Consider the following 23695-nt stretch of genomic DNA (forward strand, 5'->3'; position numbering starts at 1 on the left):
AGAATGTACACTTGTAACCATGGTAACAATGTGATCAGTTGTGATAGACATGGTAAAAACTATAGCCTACAAATACCCTGTTATTACCTGAGGGGGTGGGTGGTCTCAATGTACAGCCCTACAGGATGAGGCAAACCAAAGATGGTAAAGCCTAGCCTGAAGGTCACCGTGTGTCTTGCTGTAAAGGCTATCTTTTGTTAAATAGTGTGGCCACACCCCTCACCCTTGTGTCAAAGCACACCTGGTATGACTGTCCCACTCAGCCTTTCCTTACCCTCAGTTGGTCCTTGTCTCTTAAGTGGATCTCCTACTATCTTGGCCTGCAGGCACTTTAGATGGGCAAAGGCTCTGGATCTTTTCACTTGTCCATTCAGTCCACTCACATTCCAGGTTATTATCTAAATGGAGGGTTTCTGTTCATCCCCTGGATCAGCCATACTTAGCTCGTCGACATGTCCCTGCATGCCCGTGCTCACCTTTTTTCTTGTGCCGTCCACGATGGCCGCTGCCACCTTCCTCTTTCCAACCATCTCCATATGTGGCCTGTGTAACCAGCAATCTATCCTTCCCCCCTCCCCTTCCCTCGCCTGTCTTCTCCCAATTCCCTCTGCCCATGCATTCTCCCCTTTCATTTCCCTGCTCTGCCATTCCCCCCCCCACCCCCCCATTCCCATGCCCCTTGTGCCCTGTCCCCTTGGGCTGTGGTGATATGCCTGTAAGCAATATCATAGATGGATGGTGTGTGAGATCCAACCAATAGGTGGAGGTGCAGACACACCATGTGGTCTCAAGACAGAAGTCAGATGACCAGGTGCTCCAATACTAGCGGGGCATATCCGACCATCACCAGATGGTTGTAGGAGACGGTGGTAAGAAGTACAGGTGAACAGCCGTGCTATGTGTAGTTCCAGAGAAGTACAAAGAAACTCCATGGTAACTTGCTCTGACACAGATCACTATCTTAGTACGCGTGATTCAATAAAGATCCTGGTTTGGACAAGTCAAGGTGTTTGGTGGAGTCCTTTGTAAGACATCGAAGACCAAACACAACATGGGCTTGCTGCTCTATGGCATGGTAGCACAGTGGTTACCACTGTTGCTTCACAGCATTTTTACTTCAAAGGTTCTGTCGTCAGGGCCTGTTCTCTTGGTCATCCACCTTCACCTTTAGCACCTTCTGGTTTGCCATGAACCTTGTGACCTCAGTCTCGAGCGAAACATCTCCTTGTCCTGGTCAGTGGCTGCTTTCTCCAGGTCTCGAACCGTCATTTCTTGTTCCTCCAGTCTCCACTCCACCCTGACTATGGCTCCCTTTATGGGAGCCAGGGAGGCCTCTATTGCCGGCTTCATTGCCTACATGAGCACCTCTTTTGCTGCCTCTCTGTGCCTTTCGAGCTTTGTGGAGATAAATTCCATCAGTTTCTCCTCGATGACTGGGTCGGCGTTGGCGACCCTGCTAGGTCTGCCATGTTCAGGTCTGCGTCGCCACACGGGTCCCCCTGTTCTGGGGTCGGGGTCTTACTCTCTTCTTTTACTGGCCTTGCTGCCTGGCTGCTGGTTCGTCGGCATCTCAATTGGGAGGTTTATAGTTGGGGTTCAGTTATTTCACTTTTCCGTGTTTTTGGTGCCCGTTTGACTGGTTAAAACAAACCAACGAGAAGTTTCCAGGAGGGAACCATCTTTCATGTAACCGCTCAGTTCATGGCCGCCACCTTAAATATTGTTCTTGCAGCTATCTCTTCAACTCAGAGCGTTTTCTCTGCTTTTCTTTAACTTACCAAACAGGACCTTGTTCAACCTGTTTTCCTTTGTTCCTTTAACTTAACTGGCTTCCTGAGACATACTTTTGTCTTTGGTTTCTTTCACTTGCTTTTGTTTTGAAGAGAGGTCTCAATTCAGCAGCTCCTTTGCCCTATCCAGCTTCTCCTGGATCCAGCTTACAACTAACTCAAAGATCCTTTCTGTTCCAGGGTGGCCCCTGGTTGCTAAGCAACAAACTAGTTTTCCTTTAAGCCTGTTTGCCTTCATGTCGTAAACCTTCATTAGCATACATGCATCTGAACCAAACTGAAGTCATTAACCCTTTCAAACACAGTAATACAAAATTAAAATGACTTAAAGCTATACCTTTTTGTGCGTACTCTGCTAAAAGCAAAACTGAAACTAGGACAAGTTTACAGGACACATTTCCCTTCTAGTGATGTTATGCTGACATCCCTTAAAGGCACATTACAACAGAAGGGATCTTTAAACTAAAAAAAAAATTGAACCCTATGTCACTCCTTCAATGTTGCTGGGTCAAAATTCTGGAACCCACTGCCTATTAGCACATGAGTGTAACTTTTTTAAAATTCATTCATGGGATGTTGTCATTGCTGACTAGACCAGCATTTATTGCCCATCTCTAGTTGCCCATCAGAAGGTGGTGGTGAACTGCCTTCTTGAACCGCTGGAGTCCCTGAGGTGTAGGTACACCCAAAGTGCTCTTCGAGAGAGAATTCCAGGATTTTGACCCAGCGACAGTGAGGGAGCGGCGCTATATTTCCAAGTCAGGGTGGTGAGTGACTTGGAGGGGAACCTTCAGGTGGTGGGGTTCCCAGGTATCTGCTGCTCTTGACTTCTAGATGGTAGTGGTCGTGGGTTTAGAGGGTGCTGCCTAAGGAACATTGGCGAGGTCCTGCAGTGCATCTCATAGATGGTACACATGGCTGTCACTGTTCATCAGTGGTGGAGGGTTTGAATGTTTGTTGAAAGGGTAGCAATCAAGTGGGCTGCTTTGTCCTGGAAAACCTCTTGAGTGTTTTGGAGCTGCACTAATCCAAGCAAGTGGAGAGTATTCCATTAGACTCCTGACATGTGCCTTGGAGATGGTAGTTAGTCTTTGGAGAGTCAGGAGGTGAGTTACACGTTGTAGGACCCCTAGCCTTTGATCTGCTCCAGTGTCTACAGTATGAATGTGGCTAGTCTAGTTCAGTTTCTGATCATTGGTAATCCCCAGGTTGTTGACTGTGGGAGATTCAGCGATGATAATGCCATTGAATGTGAAAGGGCGATGGTTAGATCCTTTCTTGTAGGAGGTGGTCATTGCCTGGCACTTGTGTGGCGCAAATGTAACTTGCCACTTGTTAGCCAAGCCAGGATATTATCCAGGACTTGCTGCATTTGGACATGGACTGCTTCATTATCTGAGGAGTCACGAATGGTGCTAAACATTGTGCAGTCATCAGTAAACATCCCTATTTCTGACCTTATGATGGAAGTGAGGTTATTGATGAAGCATCTGAAGATGGTTGGGTCTAGGACACTCCCCTGAGGAACTCCTGCAATTATATCCTGGAATGGAGATGATTGACCTCCAGTCAGAACAACCACCTTCCTTTTGTGCCAGGTATGACTAACCAATGAAGAGTTTTCCTCCTGATTCCCATTGACTCTGGTTTTGCTGGGGCTTCTTGATGCCATATTTAGTCAAATTCTGCCTTTATTTCAAGGGCAGTCACTCTCACTTCACCTCTGGCATTCAGCTCATTTGTCCATGTTTGTACTAAGGCTGTAATGAGTTCAGGAGCTGAGTGAACCTGGCGGAACCCGAACTGAGCATCCGTAAGCAGGCCATTGCTCAGTAAGTGCCGCTTGACGGTGGAGTGTAGACTGATAGGGCAGTAATTGGCTGAGTTAAATTTGTCTTGTTTCTTGTGCACGGACACACCTGAGCAATTTTCCACATTGCCGGGTAGATGCCAGCATTGTAGCTGTACTGGAACCGCTTGGCTAGGGGTGTGGCAAGTTCTGGAGCTCAAGTCTACAGTACAATTGCCAGAATATTGTCAGGGCCCATAACCTTTTCAATATCCAGTGCCTTCAGCCATTTTTTGATATCAGGCAGAGTGAATCATATTGGCTGTAAACAGACATCTGTGATGGCCTACAGTGCCTCATGGATGCCCAGTCTTGAGTTGCTATATGTGTTCCAAGCCTATTCAATTTAGCAAGGTGGTAGTGCCACACAACACGATGGAGGGTATCCTCAATGTGAAAAATGGACTTTGTCTCCACAAAGACTGTGCACTGGTCACTGCGACCGTTATTGTCATGGACAGATGGATCTGTGGCAAACATGTTGGTGAGGATGAGGTCAAGTATGTTTTCCCCTCTTGTTGGTTCCCTCACCACCTGCTGCAGTCCCAGTCTAGCAGCTATTTAGGACCCGGCCAGCTCGGTCTGTGGTGGTACTACCGAGCCACTCATGGTGATGGACATCCTTGCCACTCTCAATGCTTACTTCATGTGGTGTTCAACATGGAAGAGTACTGATTCATCAACTGATCATAGAATCATAACATCCCGAACAGAAGAAAGAGGCCATTCAGCCCATCATGTCTGCACTGACCCTCTGAAAGAGTACTTCACACAAGCTCACTCCCCGGCCATCCTATTCACCCCTTCATCTAACCTTCCCATCTTTTTGGACACTAAGGGCAATTTATCATGGCCAATCCACCTAACTTGCACATCTTTGAACTGTGGGAGAAAATCGGAGCACCCGGAGGAAACCCACACAGGCACGGGGAGAACGCGCAAATTCCACACAGACAGTGATCCGAGGCCGGAATTGAACCGGGTCCCTGGCGCTTTGAAGCAACAGTGCTAACCACATTGCCACCGTACCATGGTAATCATCAGGAGGTTTTCTTGCCCGTGTTTAACCTGAAGCCATGAAAGCTCAGGAGGTGCAGCGTCCAGACTACAGTGATTCAAGAAGTGAGCCTATCACCACCTTCTCAAGGTTACTAAAAATGGATAATAATGCGTGGTTTTGCAAGCGATGCTCAATTCCTGAGAATGGATAAGAGAAGAAAAAATCCAAGAACTGTCTATACATTACAACAGCCTGCATTTATATAGCACCATTGTCACATTAAAACATCAAAAGTTGTTTCACAGCAACATTATCAGGCACAATGTGACACTAAGAAAAACAAAACATTAAAACAGGTGACTGATACGAAAATTGGAATAAACTGCTTTCTTCTTAATCTACATCGCAAGATATTGATTGAAAACCTGATTAGATTCCAGCCGTAGGTTAGTCCTGGGTATCCAGTACTGGATAAATATAAACCCCTCGATTTGATTCTAGTCTGTAACTCACTCCCGGGTATCCATTATTCTATATATAAACCATCTGAACCCCTCGATTAGATTCCAGTCTGTAACTCGCTCCCGGGTATCCATTATTCTATATATAAACCATCTGAACCCCTCGATTAGATTTCAATCTGTAACTCACTCCTGGGTATCCATTATTCTACATATAAACCATCAGAACCCCTCGATTAGATTTCAGTCTGTAACTCACCCCCGGGTATCCATTATTCTATATATAAACCATCTGAACCCCTCGATTAGATTCCGGTCTGTCACTCACTTCCGGGTATCCATTATTCTATATATAAACCATCTGAACCCCTCGATTAGATTCCGGTCTGTAACTCACTCCCGGGTATCCATTATTCTACATATAAACCATCTGAACCCCTCGATTAGATTCCGGTCTGTAACTCACTCACGGGTATCCATTATTCTATATATAAACCATCTGAAACCCTCGATTAGATTCCGGTCTGTAACTCACTCCCGGGTATCCATTATTCTATATATAAACCATCTGAACCCCTCAATTTGATTTCAGTCTGTAACTCACTCTCGGATATCCATTATTAGAACATAGAACATACAGTGCAGAAGGAGGCTATTTGGCCCATCAAGTCTGCACTGACCCACTTAAGCCCTCACTTCCACCCCATCCCCGGAACCCAATAATCCCTCCTAACCTTTTTGGTAACTAAGGGCAATTTAGCATGGCCAATACACCTAACCTGCACGTTTTTGGACTGTGGGAGGAAACCGGAGCACCCGGAGGAAACCCATGCAAACACGGGGAGAACGTGCAAACTCCGCACAGACAGTGACCCAGCGGGGAATCGAACCTGGGACCCTGGCACTGTCAAGCCACAGTGCCATCCACATGTGCTACCATGCTGCCCTTAATCAAGGGGCTAATCTACATATAAACCATCTGAACCCCTCAATTAGAATCCAGTCTGTAACTCACACTCAGATATCCATTATTCTATATATAAGCTATCTTAACCCCTCAATTTGATTTCAGTCTGTAACTCACTCCCGGATATCCATCATTCTGTATATAAACCATCTGAACCCCTCGATTAGATTCCAGTCTGTGGCTCACTCCCAGGCATTCATTATTCCATATATAAATATGAAGACCCAGGAGGCCCTTGTAGATGAATAAACACGGGTTTATTGTAGACATAGAAAATGGCCATACACACAATCAGTTCCTTTGGGATATCAGGATGCCGATCCTTGCCTGGGCCTGTTTTTGCATTGCCCAGTTGTGCGGGCCTCCGCCTGCCAATGGGGAAGCTCGGATTCCATGAGTGCTATGGGGAGATCGATTAGGGTGTCCCATGGACCTTGTGATGGTTATTACAACACACCATCTGAACCCCTCGATTAGCCTCCAGACTGTAACTCACTCTCCAATATTTTACTGGTATATTTGTGCAAATCCTCCTTCTCTGAGTCCTGATTTGTTTAATGTAACTGAATCAACCGCTACTGCATAGTCGGTAGAAAAATATTTTTCAGCTAAGTTGCTGTCGGAATTCTAATTATTTGTGGCAGGATTTAAATATTCAACAGGAACTGCAGAGGTATCTGGATGTTTCATTAAGTGCCTGAAGTGAGGACAGGAACAAATAAAATTAGTAATTGGATATCGTGGACGGAAATCATTTCAAAACTAACTTCAGGATAAGAAAAGAGGTTGTGTTGTGTTTCTGAAGTATTTCCTCTTCAAGTTTTGGCCTGCTTACTGTTTTTTGCAGTGTAAAATTTGACTATTTAACTCACCAAGGAACAGAGGTAGCTCTGAGTGCGTGCAGCATTTGCAAATACCACAAAACCCTGAAGCTAGGCGCACATAACTGGGCCATTGAGACGAGCTGGCATAGATTGACGTGATCAAAAGCTGCAAAAACGTTAGTTATGTCCAGTTGCAGCATCAATCGGATTTAAAAGCCCTTCCTTCAGATCTCCTCTGTTCTGCCTTTCCCTTAAGCTGCCAAGATATTCATGGCGGAGATTTTATTTTCACTACCTACCAACTTCACTTGGACATCTTGAGCACAGGAAGATTGGAGTAAGAGTAAGTCTTTTTTTTACTCTTTCATGGGACATGGGCATCACTGGCATTTGATGCCTGTGCCTGTTTGCCCTTGAACTGAGTGGCTTTCTCGAAAGGTAGTTTGCTGAGGATTCAGAGTCACAAGTAGTTCATACCAGGGAAGGACAACGGATTTCGTTCCCTGAAAGGACATGAGTGAACAAGATGGGTTTTTACAACAGTCGAGGATAGTTTGGTGTGGCAGGATTTTCCGTTCAATGGGGATTTCCACTGTTTGCACCGTCCACTGCTGGGAAACCCGTGGTGGTGGTGGTGGGGAGGGTACAGGGCATCACCGTTGGCAGGACCAGAACATCTTGCTGGTGGGAACAGCTGAGAAATCCTGCCCATGGTCTCAATTGCCGAGGCGAGCATTCATCGCCAGATTTTTGTTCACTGACCTTAAATTCCACCAGTTGCTGCCAATTTGGATTTTGGATCCCATCTCCCCCCCCCCCCCCCCCAGAGTGTAAACCTGAGCCTCTGGAGTTCAGCCTATCTCTGCAGACATTACCCCTACACCATTGTCTCCCTCCCCCCAGTTGGCCCCTTCATTCAATCGGGCCATGACTGATCCATGTCTTAATTTCCTCGAGCTGCCATGGCTCTGTACTGGGCGGCACGGTAGGACAGTGGTTACCACTGTTTTTTCACAGTCCCAGTGTCTCAGGTTCTATTCTGGCTTGGGTGACTGTCTGTGCGGAGTCTGCACGTTCTCCCCGTGTCTGCGTGGGTTTCCTCCAGATGCTTCCGTTTCCTCCCACAAAAGACGTGCCTTTCAATACCTTGGACATTCTGAATTCTCCCTCTGTGTACCTGAACAGGCGCCGCAATGTTCGACTAGGGGCTTTTCACAGTAACTTCATTACAGTGTTAATGTAAGCCTACTTGTGACACTAATAAAGTTTATTTTTATATTACTGAATAACCATCAAAAATTGAACAGTCTTGGATTTGAAGCTCTCAGTTGGCTCTCGAGCCTCGACTGGCTATTCTGGGGCGAGACTTCCAAAGTTTCACTGACTTGAATGAATTAGGTGCTTCCCTGATATCATGCCTAAATGGCCCAACAACAATTTTTCTTTAAATAATTTTTATTGGAATTTTTTACAGAAAATATAAAATATAACAACAAACAATGAAATGCAACAAAATAACCCATAACAACTGTAACACCCCCCCAGACCGTATCAACGCATGTATCATTTCCCCCCCCCCCCCAACCCCAACAAGAGAACTTAAAATAAATTAAAATTAAATAAACAAACATAGTCATCGTTCCTCCCCCTTCCCCCCCCCCCCCCCCCCCCCCCACCGGGTTGTTGCTGCTACTGTCCCAGTACCCTATCGTTGAGCCAGAAAGTCGAGGAAAGGTTGCCACCGCCTAAAGAACCCTTGTACCGATCCTCTCAGGGCGAATTTGACCTTCTCTAGCTTAATGAAATCCGCCATGTCATTGATCCAGGTCTCCACGCTTGGGGGCTTCGCATCCTTCCATTGTAGCAAAATCCTTCGCCGGGCTACTAGGGACGCAAAGGCCAGAACACCGACCTCTTTCGCCTCCTGCACTCCCGGCTCCACCCCAACCCCAAAAATCGCGAGTCCCCATCCTGGCTTGACCCTGGATCCCACCACCCTTGACACCGTCCTCGCCACCCCCTTCCAGAACTCCTCCAGTGCCGGGCATGCCCAGAACATATGGGGATGGTTCGCTGAACTCCCCGAGCACCTGACACACCTGTATTCACACCAAAAGAACCTACACATCCTCGTCCCAGTCATGTGGGCCCGGTGCAGCACCTTGAATTGGATGAGGCTAAGCCGCGCACACGAGGAGGAAGAATTAACCCTCTCCAGGGCATCAGTCCATGTCCCGTCTTCGATCTGTTCCCCCAGTTCCCCCTCCCACTTAGCTTTCATCTCCTCTGCTGACGCCTCCTCCACCTCCTGCATAACCTTGTAGATATCAGATATCTTCCCCTCTCCGACCCAGACCCCCGAAAGCACCCTGTCACTCACCCCCCCCCCCCCCCCCCGCGGGAAGCGAAGGGAATCCCTCCACCTGCCGCCTAGCAAATGCCTTTACCTGCCGATACCTGAACATGTTTCCCAGGGGGGAGCCCAAATTTCTCCTCCAACTCCCCCAGGCTCACAAACCTCCCATCAATAAACAGGTCCCTCAGCTGTCTGATGCCCGCTCTGTGCCAACCCTGAAATCCCCCATCAATGTTCCCTGGGACGAACCTATGGTTCCCCCTTAACGGAGCCTCCATTGAGCCCCCCACTTCTTCCCTATGTCGCCTCCACTGCCCCCAAATCTTGAGGGTAGCCGCCACCACCGGACTCGTAGTATACCTCGTAGGAGGGAGCGGCCACGGTGCCGTTACCAGGGCCCCCAGGCTTGTATCTCCACAGGACGCCCTCTCCATCCGTTTCCATGCTGCCCCCTCCCCCTCCATTACCCACTTGCGCACCATCGACACGTTGGCCGCCCAATAATACCCCGAGAGATTGGGTAGCGCCTGCCCCCCCCCATCTCTACCCCGTTCCAAGAAGACCCTCTTCACCCTCGGGGTCCCATGCGCCCAAAAAAAGCTCATGATGCTGCTGGTCACCCTTCTGAAAAAGGCCCTAGGGATAAAGATGGGCAAACACTGGAAGAGGAACAAGAACCTCAGGAGAACCTTCATTTTGACGGACTGCACTCTACCCGCCAACGATAGCGGCACCATGTCCCACCTTTTAAATTCCTCCTCCATCTGCTCCACCAGCCTGGTAAAATTAAGCTTATGGAGAGCCCCCCGACTCCTGGCCACCTGCACCCCCAGATATCTGAAACTCTTCACTGCCCTCTTAAACGGGAGCCTCCCAATTCCTTCCTCCTGATCACCCGGGTGTACTACAAATACCTCACTCTTGCCTAAATTTAACTTATAGCCCGAGAAGCCCCCAAATTCCGCTAACAGCTCCATCACCCCCAGCATTCCCCCTTCTGGGTCCGTCACATACAACAGCAGGTCGTCCGCATACAGCGATACACGATGTTCCTCCCCACCCCGCACCAGACCCCTCCATCTCCCTGACTCCCTCAACGCCATAGCCAGAGTTTCAATCGCTAGTGCAAAGAGCAAGGGGGACAGGGGGCACCCCTGCCTGGTCCCATGGTAGAGCCTAAAGTACTCCGATCTCCTTCCATTTGTAACTACACTCGCCATCTGAGTCGCGTAGAGCAGCCTCACCCATTTGATGAATCCCTCCCCAAATCCGAACCGCTCCAGCACCTCCCACAGGTACCCCCACTCAACTCTATCAAACGCTTTCTCTGCATCCAACGCCACCACTATCTCCGCCTCCCCCTCCACTGCTGGCATCATGATAACATTTAGCAGTCTCCGCACATTCGTGTTGAGCTGCCGTCCCTTGACAAATCCTGTCTGATCTTCGTGTATCACCCCTGGCACACAATCCTCTATCCTGGTGGCCAGGATCTTCGCCAGCAACTTGGCGTCAACATTGAGGAGCAAGATAGGCCTGTATGATCCACACTGCAAGGGATCCTTATCCCGCTTCAGGATCAGAGAGATCAGTGCCCGCGACATCGTCGGGGGCAAAGCCCCCCCCTCCCATGCCTCATTGAAGGCTCGCACCAACAGGGAGCCCACCAGATCCGCATACTTTTTATAAAATTCCACCGGGAATCCATCCGGCCTTACCTGACTGCATTTGTCCAATCCCCCTGACTAGCTCCTCCAACTCTATCGGCACCCCCAGCCCCTCTACCAGCTCCTCTTGAACCCTTGGGAAACATAGCCTGTTCATGAAGCTCTCCATTCCCCCCTCTCCCCATCGGAGGTTCCGACCGGTACAGTTCCTCGTAGAAGTCCCTAAAGACCCCATTTACTTCTGTCCCCTTCTGCACTACATTCCCACCCCCATCCGTCACTCCACCAATTTCCCTAGCAGCATCTCGCCTACGGAGCTGATGCGCCAACATCCTGCTCGCTTTCTCCCCATACTCATATACCGCGCCTGCGCCCTCCTCCACTGTGTCTCCGCCTTTCTGGTGGTCAATAAGTCGAACTTGGCCTGCAAGCTACGCCGTTCCCCCAGCAACCCCTCCTCCGGTGCCTCCGCGTATCTCCTGTCCAGCTCCAGGAGCTCCCCCACCAGTCTCTCCCTCTCCTTCCTCTCCCTCCTTTCCCTATGGGCCCGGATGGAGATCAGCTCCCCCCGGATCACTGCTTTCAGAGCCTCCCAGACCATCCCCACCCGGACCTCCCCCGTGTCATTAGTATCAAGATACCCCTCAATACTTCTCCGGACCCTCCTACACACCTCCTCATCAGCCAGCATCCCCACATCCAGGCGCCAGAGCGGGCGCTGGTCCCGCGCCTCCCCCATCTCCAGATCAACCCAGTGCGGAGCATGGTCTGAAATCGCTATGGCCGAATACTCGGCATCCTGCACCCTCGGGATCAATCCCCTGCTCAGGACGAAAAATCTATTTGGGAGTATACCCTATGGACATGAGAGAAAAAGGAATACTCCCGCGCTCTCGGTCTCCCAAACTTCCAGGGATCCACCCCTCCCATCTGGTCCATGAATCCCCTCAGTACTTTGGCTGCCGCCGGTCTCCTACCCGTCCTTGAACTGGACCGGTCCAGTGGGGGATCCAGCACTGTGTTAAAGTCTCCCCCCATGATCAGGCCCCCTGCCTCCAGGTCCGGAATGCGGTCCAACAAGCGCCTCATGAAGCCAGCATCATCCCAATTCGGGGCATATACATTAACCAGCACCACCTTCTCTCCCTGAAGCCTACCCTTCACCATAATATATCTGCCCTCCTTGTCCGACACCACCTCAGCCGCCTCGAACGCCACCCTCTTCCCCACCAGAATCGCCACCCCCCGTTCTTCGCGTCCAATCCTGAGTGAAAAACCTGCCCCACCCATCCCTTCCTCAGACGAACCTGGTCCACCACCTTCAAGTGGGTCTCCTGGAGCATAGCGACGTCCGCCTTCAACCCTTTCAGATGAGAAAATACCCTAGTTCTGTTAACCGGCCCATTCAGCCCCCTCACGTTCCAGGTAATCAGCCGGATCAGAGGGCAACCCGCCCCCCCTCCCCCGCCGGCTAGCCATAGCTTATCGACTGCTCGCCCCAGGCCAGCTCGTCCCGCCCGACCCGTTCCCCATGGCGATAACACCTCTCCTCTACCCCCCCCACCGGCCCACACCAGCTCCTTCCTGGCCATTCCAGCAGCAACCCGGTATCCCCCCCCAGGCTAGGACCCCTCCTAGCCACGACGCACCCTCCATGGTACTTCCGTGAGTCAGCTGACTTCTGCTGACCCCGGCAGCTCCCGCCAAAACCCATCCCCTCCCGGCATAGGGTCATCCCCCTCTTGCCACACCTCCTTGGCACCGCTTCAGCACGGGAAAGAAAACCAGTAGAGGCCACGCCCCACCGCCAGCTCCGCCCCCTTCTGCCCCGCGGCGCGGGAAACCAGAGGAAAGCCCGCGCTTTCACACTGCCACACCCCACCCTTCTGACGCAGCTCCCCAAAATCCAGTTTCACCCCAACCCCCAGCCCCGTACAGAAGAGAACATATAAAATACAAACCCCCAACATTCCCCACGTACCCCACACCCATACCCAACAGACAGACCCACCCGGAAACAGAGCAAAAAGAAAACCAGCATAAAAAACACACATGTCAAAGTTAAAGAACAGCAACAGCGAAAACAGCAACGGCCATAGTGTGTCCCCAGACCCTAGTTCGAGTCCAGCTTCTCCGCCTGTACAAAGGCCCACGCCTTCTCCGGGGACTCAAAGTAGTGGTGCCGGTCCTTATATGTCACCCACAGACGCGCAGGCTGCAGCATTCCAAATCTGACCTGCTTGGCATGCAGCACCGCCTTAGTCCGGTTGAACCCGGCCCGCCGCTTAACCACCTCCGCACTCCAGTCCTGGTAGATTCTCACTACTGAATTCTCCCACTTGCTGCTCCTCTCTATCTTGGCCCAGCGCAGCACACTCTCCCGGTCGCTGAATCGATGGAACCGCACCTCATTTGCCTTAGGCCTCCTGGCCAGCACTCTGTGAGCTCCCTCAAGCTCCAGGGGCAAATGGAAGGACCCCGCCCCCATCAACGAGCTCAACATCGTGGTCACATACGCCGGGAGATCCAACCCCTCCAGCCCCTCCGCCAGGCCCAGGATCCTCAAATTATTTCACCTCGTGCGAATGTCCAGCTCCTCCAAGCGGTCTTGCCACTTTTTGTGAAGTGCCTCGTGCAACTCCACTTACCCCACGAGGACCACGGCCTCCTCCTCCCTCTCAGCGGCCTGCTGCTGCAACTCCCGAATGGCCGCCTGGGTCCCAAACAGCTTGTTGGTAGTCGCATTCAGGGATTCCAGCAGCTCAGCCTTCAGCTCCGCAAAACAGCGCAGAAGAGCAGCTTGCTGCTCCTGTGCCCACTTCCACCAGTCCTCGGGTGTTCCGCCGGTCGCCATTTTGTCCTTCTTCCCCCGCTTTTCTTGGGGAGCTGCTGCAGCTTTTTCCTTTGCCCCACTCCGGGTGAGCACCATAAATTATGGGGAATGCTCCTCTAGACACCTTCCCCCACCGGGATTCGTCGAAACAGCACCGTTTGGGGCCCTCAAATCGGCCCAAAAGTCCTTAAGTAGCGGGAGCTGCCGAACGTGCGGCTTAGCTCCGCATAGCCGCAACCGGAAGTCCAACAATTTTAATGTTTGCCACTTTGCTATTTATCTTCCAGCCAGAGTTTTACTTTATCTAACCTATCAAAATCCTGTAACCAATGTAAATACATCAACCAAGTCATCTTTCAACCTTGAGGGACTGAAGGTCAATGTGTAACCAGTCCATGAAAATCTTTTTAGCCTGGTGATTGTTTTGTGATATGGGGCCACTCACATTTGCCACTTCTCTTCACCTTTGTACTCAAATCGATGTTTTATCATTTGGCCGGATACCTCATCAGGAGCTGGGTGACTCGCCCAAGTGGCTATTTCTTCATCTGTGGAATCCAGATGGTGGGGCCCATGTCTATATCCCACCGTCCCTCATGCCGTCCTGGTGGTCCGCTTAAACAGGTGCCATCTATTTGCAGTAACAGGCAGCAACCTTCCCTGAATTTCAATCCTCTCCCTCTGCCCAGGCAAATAAAAGATTAACAATGGGCCCCACCTTGGCCCTTGTGGTGATATGGAGCCTGAGACCCTCCTGGTATGTGTGCAGTCATAATCATAGAGACATAAATTTACAGCACAAAAACTGGCCCTTTGGCCAATCGGGTCTGCGCCGGTCAACAAGCACCGATCTATTCTAATCCCATTTTCCAGTACTTGGCCGATAGCTTTATCTGGAATGATGTTTCAAGTACTCATCTAACTACTTCTTACATGTGAGGGTTCTCGCCTCTCCCACCCTTTCAGGCAGTGAGTTCCAGATTCCCACCATCCGGATGAAAAAGCTTTTTCCTCAAATCTCCTCTAAATCTCCTGCCCCTTCCCTTAAATCATTGCCCCCTGGTTATTGACTCCTCTACTGAGACAAAAAGTTTCTTCCTATCTACCCTCCTATGTCCCTCATAATTGTGCACACCTCAATCAGGTTCCCCTTCAGCTTTCTCTGCTGGAAGGAAAACAACCCCAGCCCAACCAGCCTCTCTTCATAGCTGAAACACTCCAGCCCAGGCAACATCCTGGTGAATCTCCTCTGCACCTTCTCTAGTGCAATCACAACCTATCTATAAGTGTGGTGACCAGGGGGCTCAACCTACACCCAGCCTATGTATCTGTCCAACTTCTCTTTTGCTGGGTTCACTGCTCTCAATCATCACACGTAGTGGCACAAAGCAAGATCGGTTAAAACTCGCTTGCCACCTTAACCATTGACACGGAAAGAAACTGCATTTATATAGCACCTCAGCATGTCGCAAAGCACTTGCAGGCAACTAATTTAATTTTGAATTGTATGCATGGTTGCAATGGTTGGAAATGTGGAAGCTAATTTTTGCAGCAAGCCCCCACAAATGCTCAGCTGATAAATATTGGACTGGACACAACAAGTAATCCCCCACTCACCTTCAAATATTTCATAAATCATAGAATCCCTACAGTGCAGAAGGATGCCACTCAGTCCATCGAGTCTGCACTGATCCTTTGAAACAGCACCCTACCTAGGCCCAATCACTTGCCCTATTCCTGCAACCCGACCCAAAGGGGCAATTTAGCATGGCCAGTCCACCTAACCTGCACATTTTTGGAATGTGGGAGGAAACCGGAGCATCTGGAGGGAACCCACGCAGACACAGGGAGAATGTGCAAATTCTACACAGTCGCCCGAGGTCGGAATTGAACCTTGGTCCTTGGCACTGTGAGGCAGCAGTGCTAACCAATGTTAGCACTCCTAACCAAGCCCGCCCAGGAGAAATTCACGTCTACTTGAGAGGTAGATGAGGACCCCCAAATTTAGCATAGAAGATGACACCTCCAAACTGCGCAATACTGCCTCAGAACTGCTCGAGTCTAAACCTGGATTTTGTGCTCACAGATTCCAGTATGGAGGCTTGAACCCATGGCCCTTTGACTCGTAGGCAAGAATGCTAACCCACTGCGCCACGGCTGACACCCAAGCCAGTGCTCGTTGCAGCTATTCAAGTCAACACTGACTGCCACTGAGCATGAATCACTCACTTGTGCAGTGCGTGAGGTGGTAAATGGAAGTGAGGCAGAAACACTGAGCAGCTTTCAATGATTTGAACTCGATTCGGCCTTGTTGATTTATAAAACTCAAAAGATATTTCCTCAGGGGCCTAATTTACAGGACTGGTGCCAGGGAAGCAAAATATGTAGACTGGCCACGATCTCTCTTTTCAAAAAGTTGCCGACGTTTTTATACTTCAGTGAATCCCACAAGATTGCAGGGAATGTGTAAACCAGGAATGTCATGGGAAGAGATTATATTTGATTCCCGAGGCAGATTGAAGAGGTTCTGCCGCACCTGATAGGAGTTGGGAAAACCTGAGGTTAATTTGCTCATGAGAGGGAAGATGTCCACCACGGGAATGCTGCATTGTGGGAGATGCCATCTTTTGGATGAGACGTTAAATCTGAGACCTCATCGGCTCTCTTGGGTGGGTGTAAAAGATTCCAGGATGCTATTTTAAGGACGAGAGGGAGCTTTCTACTCTGGAGTGCCAGCCAATATTTATTCCCTTAGTGAGAAGCACTAAAATGGATTGTGTGGCCATTTACCCTTGGTGTGTTTTTCCATAGATCTCTGAAGACAGATGGGCAGGTTAAGAGGGTGGTGAAAAAGGCATATGGGATGTGTTGTTCCTTGTGTCTTAATAAAGCTCGTAGTCTCAAAGTTGGAGAAGATGCTTTATTGTGAATTTGTTCTGTCTTCAGAGCTTAACTTACAGCTACCTCAAATGCTGCCTGCTTGTCCTGCTCCCAGTTCTCCATTCTGTGAAGTGTGTCCTCACTTCCTGTCCTCTGTATTTATAGCTCTCCCGTGCTCCCTCTAGTGCTTGCTCAGTTGTATTGCATCTACACTGATACACAATCACCACATCCCCCTTTTTTCTTTACATATTTTCTGTACATCGTTAAAGAAAATTGTACAAAGCAGTTACTTACGATATGTGTACCTATACAAGTGATGGTGCTATTGCATATTTTACAAAGCCAATTTATATTTATGAATCCAATCTTAATAAAAACATTTATGAGTCCAAACTTGATGAATTTGTTCAGTTTTTTCTTTTTTTATTGTTGACGTGGTGATATTGATATTGCAACTCCGTTGTGAATGTTGTCGGTGTTCTTGTTATTTTAAGTAACCAATACGTCATCCCATGGTGTTTGCATGGTCCAACCACTGATGTTGACTGACATGGACTTTTTTCTGTGCTTGTGGTATCGCTTTAGTATGTCATCTGCCTTGAAAGCTGGTGTGCTTGCTTGTTCTGGAGCAGATGTGAGTTTGTGCGATTCATTGTCATCCCATGGCATGTTTGTAGTCTTGTCAATGCTTTGCAGTGTGCTGTGGCATTGTCCTTCATGTGCAGAGTTGTACCATTTTGTACAAGTCGTTATTTCATTGCTGTTGTTTCTGTCGTTCCTGTCTTTGTTGTTTTCGTTGCCATTCTTGTTGCTGTTTTTGTCGTTTCTGTCTTTGTTGTTGTCGCTATCTTTGTTATGCTTCTTGTTGGTTTTGTTGCTCTTCTTGTAGTTTTTGTCGTTGTGCTTGTAGTTTTTGTTGGTGCTGTTGTTGTTCTTGTTTCTGCAGTGCTTCTTGCGATTTTTGTTGTCCTTATCACGCTTCATGTGGCTTTTGTTCTTGCTGTTGTTGTTCTCGTTTCTGCTGTGCTTCTTGTGGCTTTTGTTTTTCTTGTTATGCTCAATGAGTGTCCCGTGTGGATAATTTGAGTCATTGTCACAGTTATTGGTGCGAGTGTCCTTTGTGGGATCTGTTGCATTGAATGTTTCGTCTCGAGAATGGTGAGGATGATCTGATGTTGCATTGATGCTAGTGACATCAGTCATTTGTGGTGGATTTGATTCCTCATCTTTGCTTTCTTGGTGCTCCTCTTCTGGAGGCAAATTCTTCACGATTTCATTTGACGCGGTCTCTCTGGACTCTTGGGGCGTGATTCTCCGCAAATGCGGAGAGTCGTAAAGGCTGCCGTGAAACCGGCCGTGTTTCACGGCAGCCTCCGCGCCCCCTCCCGGGACCCGATTCACCCCCCTGGTTGGGGCTAGCATCGCGGCCCCAGGAAGAACGGCAGCGTGGGCTTAGCGAACGTTCGTTAAACCCGGCCGCCAAGACTCACGGCGGCTGACGCGCACGATGACGTCAGCCGCACATGTGCGGGTTGGACGGCTCCAACCCGCGCATGCGCGGATGACGTCATCGCGCATATGCGTCAAACCCGCGCATGCACAGTCCGTCATGCCCCTCAGCCGCACCGTGGACTGATCCTGCGGGGCGGCGGGGGGGACAAAGAGTGCGCGGGAATCGGACCCGCTGCCCGCGATCGGTGCCCACCGATCGCGGGCCCATGCCACCCTTGGCACGGCCATGGTGCGGCCGTGCCAATCGGTGGCATGGTTGTGCAGAACGGCACTTTGCGGCCGTTTTCACGAACTGTGATAGCAGGTGTGTTTAAATTCGTGAAAACGGCCGTAAAGGCCTGGGAAATCGGCCCATCGGATTGGGGAGAATCGCTGCTCGCCGTACAAAAACGGCGAGCAGCGATTCGTGTCGTGGGGCGGCCGTGGGGGGGGGGGAGAATAGCGGGAGGTTGGGAAAAATGTCGGGAAGGCCCTCCCGCTATTCTCCAACCCGTCGTGGGGGGCGGAGAATCGCGCCCTTGGTGTTCCTCTTCCGGAGTCAAAATCTTCATGATTTCAATTGACGTGCTCTCTCTGGACTCTTGGCGCTCCTCTTCTGGAGTCAAAATCTTCATGGTTTCTATTGATGTGGTCTCTCTGGACTCTTGGTGCTCCTCTTCTGGAGTCAAAATCTGCATGGTTTCTGTTGGCGTGGTCTCACTGGACTTTTGGGTGGCCCTACTCTGTGCCTCTGTATAGACAAGCTGAGAACTGTCAGTCTCGCTATGATCCTGTATGTCGAGTGTGATCACCTTGTTCCTATTTTTGCATGCAGTGGGTAGATGTACATTGTCTTCTTCTTGATTATGTGAGCTTGGTAGACTTTCATAGTCTGCTTACGGTTGCTCAGATACGGCGGGTTGACCTTCATGGTCTTGTTCATGCATGGTGTTCGCCAGGGAGTGTTTGCTTGCTTCCCTTTTGGAGTCTTTCATCACTCTCACTGTGGAGCCTGTCATTGCTCTCTCTGTGGAGTCTTTCTGTGCTCTCTGTGTGGCGTCGTCTTTGTCTTGAGTATTGCTGTCGTCCAATGTATCGACAATCTGTCATGGCATCATGGTGTTGGATTCATCTACTACAAGTAGATTCGTGTTGAGCTTTGCGACCGTGTCGCTGATGCTGTGATCAGCATATCCGAATAACTCAGCTATGTCTGAGTAGTATTGTTTGAAAAACAAATCATCTTTTTTTGCTTCGGATTTGGTATCCGTTGTCTTCATCATTTTTTGCATATCCGAATAGCTCAGCCATGTCTGAGTAGTTTTGTTCGAAAAACAAATCATCTTTTTTTGTTTCGGATTTTTTTTTGTTCTCTTCACTTTGGGTAGTGCAGACTGCTTTTTCCAGGGTGTTGTGAGAGTTATTTTCAACTGCTGGTTTAAGTTCAGGCATTTTGCTGTCTTCTGAGGCAAGAAAATTTGGTTTTACAGCTTTAATTATCTTGTTTTCAATTTTCGGGCATTGCCCTTTTAATTGGGCGTGGTCTGGATCCTCAGACGTCATGACGCTCGTGACGTCATGCGTAGGAATCAATCGCACATGCGCAAATTGGCCTTCCTTCACTGTGCGGTTTTGTGTCCACTGCGCAACGATCCGCGACCAAAACGTTTTGAGACTGCGCATGCGCATAACGATCAGCAACAAGAACTTTTTAAAACTGCGCATGCGTGTCTTGCGCATGCGCAGAACGCAAAACGGGTGATTGTAACTGCGCATGCGTGGCTTCTGTTTCCTGTACATGCGCAGACGCAGATTTTCGTTCTTTGTGCCCCAGAGACTGTAAAATATGCTCCGACGCCATTTTATCGTGGATTTCAGCGGTTTTTTTCCTGAAAAGTGTAAGTAGTTACCTTTTCCTTTCGATCTGTACTGGATTTCTGCGTTTGTTACTTCTTCCTTTTGATCTCAACTGGATTTCAGCGTTTTGTCTATGTGAAAAGTTCATGTTACTTTTTCCTTTTGATCTGAACTGGACCTCAGCGTTTTGTCTCTGTGAAAAATTTATTCCTTTTGATCTGTACTTTTCACTCATGATTTCGTGACTGAACCCTCTTGTTTTGATAGTGATTGTTTGAGTTTTTCATCACTCAGTCTCTGTGCAGTTTGGCCTCTGAGCATACAGTGCTGTTCAAATTTCATACAGTACTCTTCAAATTTTTTAAGTATTATTTGTAAGTTGTTGCTGTCTTCAGCTTTTGAGTATTTAAATCCATTATATACTTTTCTAGCTTCATGTCCTGCGATGAGCAGTGCTATTTTCATTTCATCTGAGGCTGCTGCTAAATCATTAGCTACGATATATATTGCGAACACTTGTTTAAGTCTTTTCCAGCCATTACTTTCATTACCGGTTAGGTCCAGCTGAGGTGGGGTTCCAACCCACATCATCGAATAAGCGAGGTATTTCCAAGTCCAATGCCCGGTAGGAGGTCTTCTTGCCATTTTGGTCTTTCTGTGTCTGCAGCTGAGTTGTCTTGTAGTAAACGTCTGACCCCACTCTTGGTACCATGTGTTGTTCCTTGTGTCTTAATAAAGCTCATAGTCTCAAAGTTGGGAGAAGATGATTTATTGTGAATTCATTCTGTCTTCAGAGCTTAACTTACAGCTACCTCAAATGCTGCCTGCTTGTCCTGCTCCCAGTTCTCCCTTCTGTGAAGTGTGTCCTCACTTCCTGTCCCTCTGTATTTATAGCTCTCCCGTGCTCCCTCTAGTGCTTGCTCAGTTGTATTGCATCTACACTGATACACAATCACCACATGGGACACTTGCCTTTATCAATCGAGGCATAGATTACAAAAGTAGGGAGGTCATATTGGAGTTGTATATAACTTTGGTGAGGCCACAACTGGAGTGGAGTACTGTGTACAATCTGGTTACTACATTATAGGAATTATGTGATTGTACTGGAGGGGGTGCAGTGGAGATTCACCAGGAGGTTTCCTGGTATGGAACATTTTAAGTTATGAAGAGAGGTTGGATAGGTTGGAGCAGAGAAGCCTTGGGGAGGGGGGGGGGGGGGGGAGGAGCTGATTGTGATGTTCAAAATTCTGTAGAGCATTGCCAGGGTGGATAGTGAGCAGTCGTTCCCCTTAGCTAATGGGTCAGTCATGAGGAGACACAAGTTCAAGGTGAGGGGCAGGATGTTTAGGGGACATTTGAGGAAAAACCATTTTACCAGAGGATGGTGACAGTCTGGAATGCACTGCCTGGGAGGGTGGTATAGCCGGGTTGCCTCACGTCCTTTAAAAAGTACCTGGATGCTTACTTGGCATGTTGTAACATTCAAGGCTATGGGCCAAGTGCTGGCAAATGGGATTAGGTAGGTAAGTCAAGTGTCTTGCTTACGTTGGTGCAGTCTTGATGGGCCGAAAGGCCTCTTCTGCACTGTATTATTCTGTGATTCTGTGATACCCACCTTGATGATTTTGTGATTTAGCTGTGCAAGAACCTTCCTTTCCTTCCTCCCATCGTAGTGTCTTTAAGTTAACAGCACAAAGTGCCAGCTTCGGCCTCGCACACTGCACAGCACAAACAGAGCCACGTAAGCAAATATGAGAGGAAATACCCAAAAGCTTGCTGAAAGAGGTATGTTATTCTCTAAGTCTGAATAAAGATTGTAGACTTCCAGTTAACACAAATACTTTATTCGGAGGGTTCGTTCTGCTTCCAGAGCTCAACTAGAGGTCATACAGTCAAGAGGTATCACCGGTAAAACTGAAGTAATCTGCCTATGCTGAGCTGTCTCTGTTTGCTGCTGCTCACTAGCCCTGTGCTTCTCCAAGAGGCTGACCCTGCCTTGGGTCAGACCCTTTATACCCGTCTCTGATGCTGCCCTCTCGTGATGCTGTGGCTGTAGTCCCTGGTGTATGTGCAGATGTACAGATCACTACATCCCCCCCTTTTATTTGACATGTTTTCTAGTCTGGCCTCAAGAACACTACGTAACAAATGGTGAGAACATGGAAATCTGCACACTGTGAAAATGATAAAAGTAATACAGAAACAATTAACTGTGTTATAAGTCCATCGTGAGAAATGTCCATATGTGCCTTGTGTGTGTGTTGAAGTGTCGTTACAAATCTAGCCGGTAGGGTGCCTTACGGCTTCTGCTGGAGCGTCTTAATGGTGGTAGGGATGATGGTTTGATGTCATCAAGAGTACTGTCTGGCAAGGAACGTCCTGTGGACAAATGGACTCGGTCAAGTCCAGTGTGGGAAACATCGGGGTTGTAGGTCAAATCACTAACAGATCCCGGCGGTTACGGAAAAAAGGTACTCCCGCTGACGATTTGACAATGTAGGACCACGGTGCCTCCTGCCTGATCCGCCTTCTATGTCCTTGATTCTGACGATGTCGGCTATTGTCAGTGGCTTGAGTGGGATCACATGTTGATCATAGTATTGTTTTTGTTTGGACCGTAGTACCCGCATTTTGGCGAGGACCAGAGCGTTGTTGGGGTCTTGGAATTGTATCGCCGGTAGGGTTGTCCGGATGTCTCTGCCGAAGAGCATCTGCATGGCGCCAGTCCTGAGCTCAATGGGGTTGCTCGGTAGGATAACAGCACTAGGTTGATGTCTGAGCGTGAATCTGTTGTCTTGCTAATGAGTCATTTAACGATGTGGACACCTTTTTCTACTTTCCCATTTGACTGGGTAGCGCGGACTGGATGTTACATGCCGAAAGCTGTAGCTGTCTGAGAACTCTTTCCATTCCCAGCTCGCGAAGCAGGGACCATTATCTGACATCACCACGCGCGGGATTCCATGTCGCGAGAATGTCTCCTGGCACGCCTTGATGACAGATGAAGACATGAGATCAGGGTGTTTCAGTACCTCCGGATAGTTTGAGTAATAGTCCATGATCAAGACGTAATCACGCCCTGCGGCATGAAATAGGTCAATGCCCACTTTTGTCCACGGCGCCATTGTGAGTTCGTGTTGCTGCCATGGCCCTGGACGCGTATGCCACCGGGACCCAGTCAGACTGGTCATCCTGTTGGAGGATAACGGCGCCAATCCCGCCCTGGCTGGCGTCAGTGGAGATCTTGGTAGGTTTGGCTGCATCAAAAAAAGCAAGGCTCGGTGCCCTCGTTAGTTGCTGTTTGAGATCCACCCATTCATTCTGGTGACGTTGTGTCCACTCAAACGCAGTGGTCTTTCGTAGGAGATTGCGTAAAGCTGCCGTCCGTGCGGACAGGTTTGGGATGAACCTGCCGAAGAAATTGACGAAGCCCAGAAATTGTAGCTCCGCCTTCTTGTCGTGTGACGCCTTCATGGTCCATATTGCAGCGATTTTCGTCTCATCAGGTCTGACACCCTGAGATGATATGGTGTCACCCAAAAAGGTTACAGACTCCTTCGCAAATGTGCATTTTGCCTGGTTCAGTTTCAAACGGTACTTATGAATCCTCTGAAACACCTTCTTCAGACGACAGAGGTGTTTTTCATACGATGATGTCATCCACATAGACTCTGACACCCTCGATGCCCTCGGTCATTTGCTCCATTATCCTGT

Source organism: Scyliorhinus canicula, chromosome 2, assembly GCF_902713615.1.
Source record: "Scyliorhinus canicula chromosome 2, sScyCan1.1, whole genome shotgun sequence".
Classification (NCBI taxonomy): domain Eukaryota; kingdom Metazoa; phylum Chordata; class Chondrichthyes; order Carcharhiniformes; family Scyliorhinidae; genus Scyliorhinus; species Scyliorhinus canicula.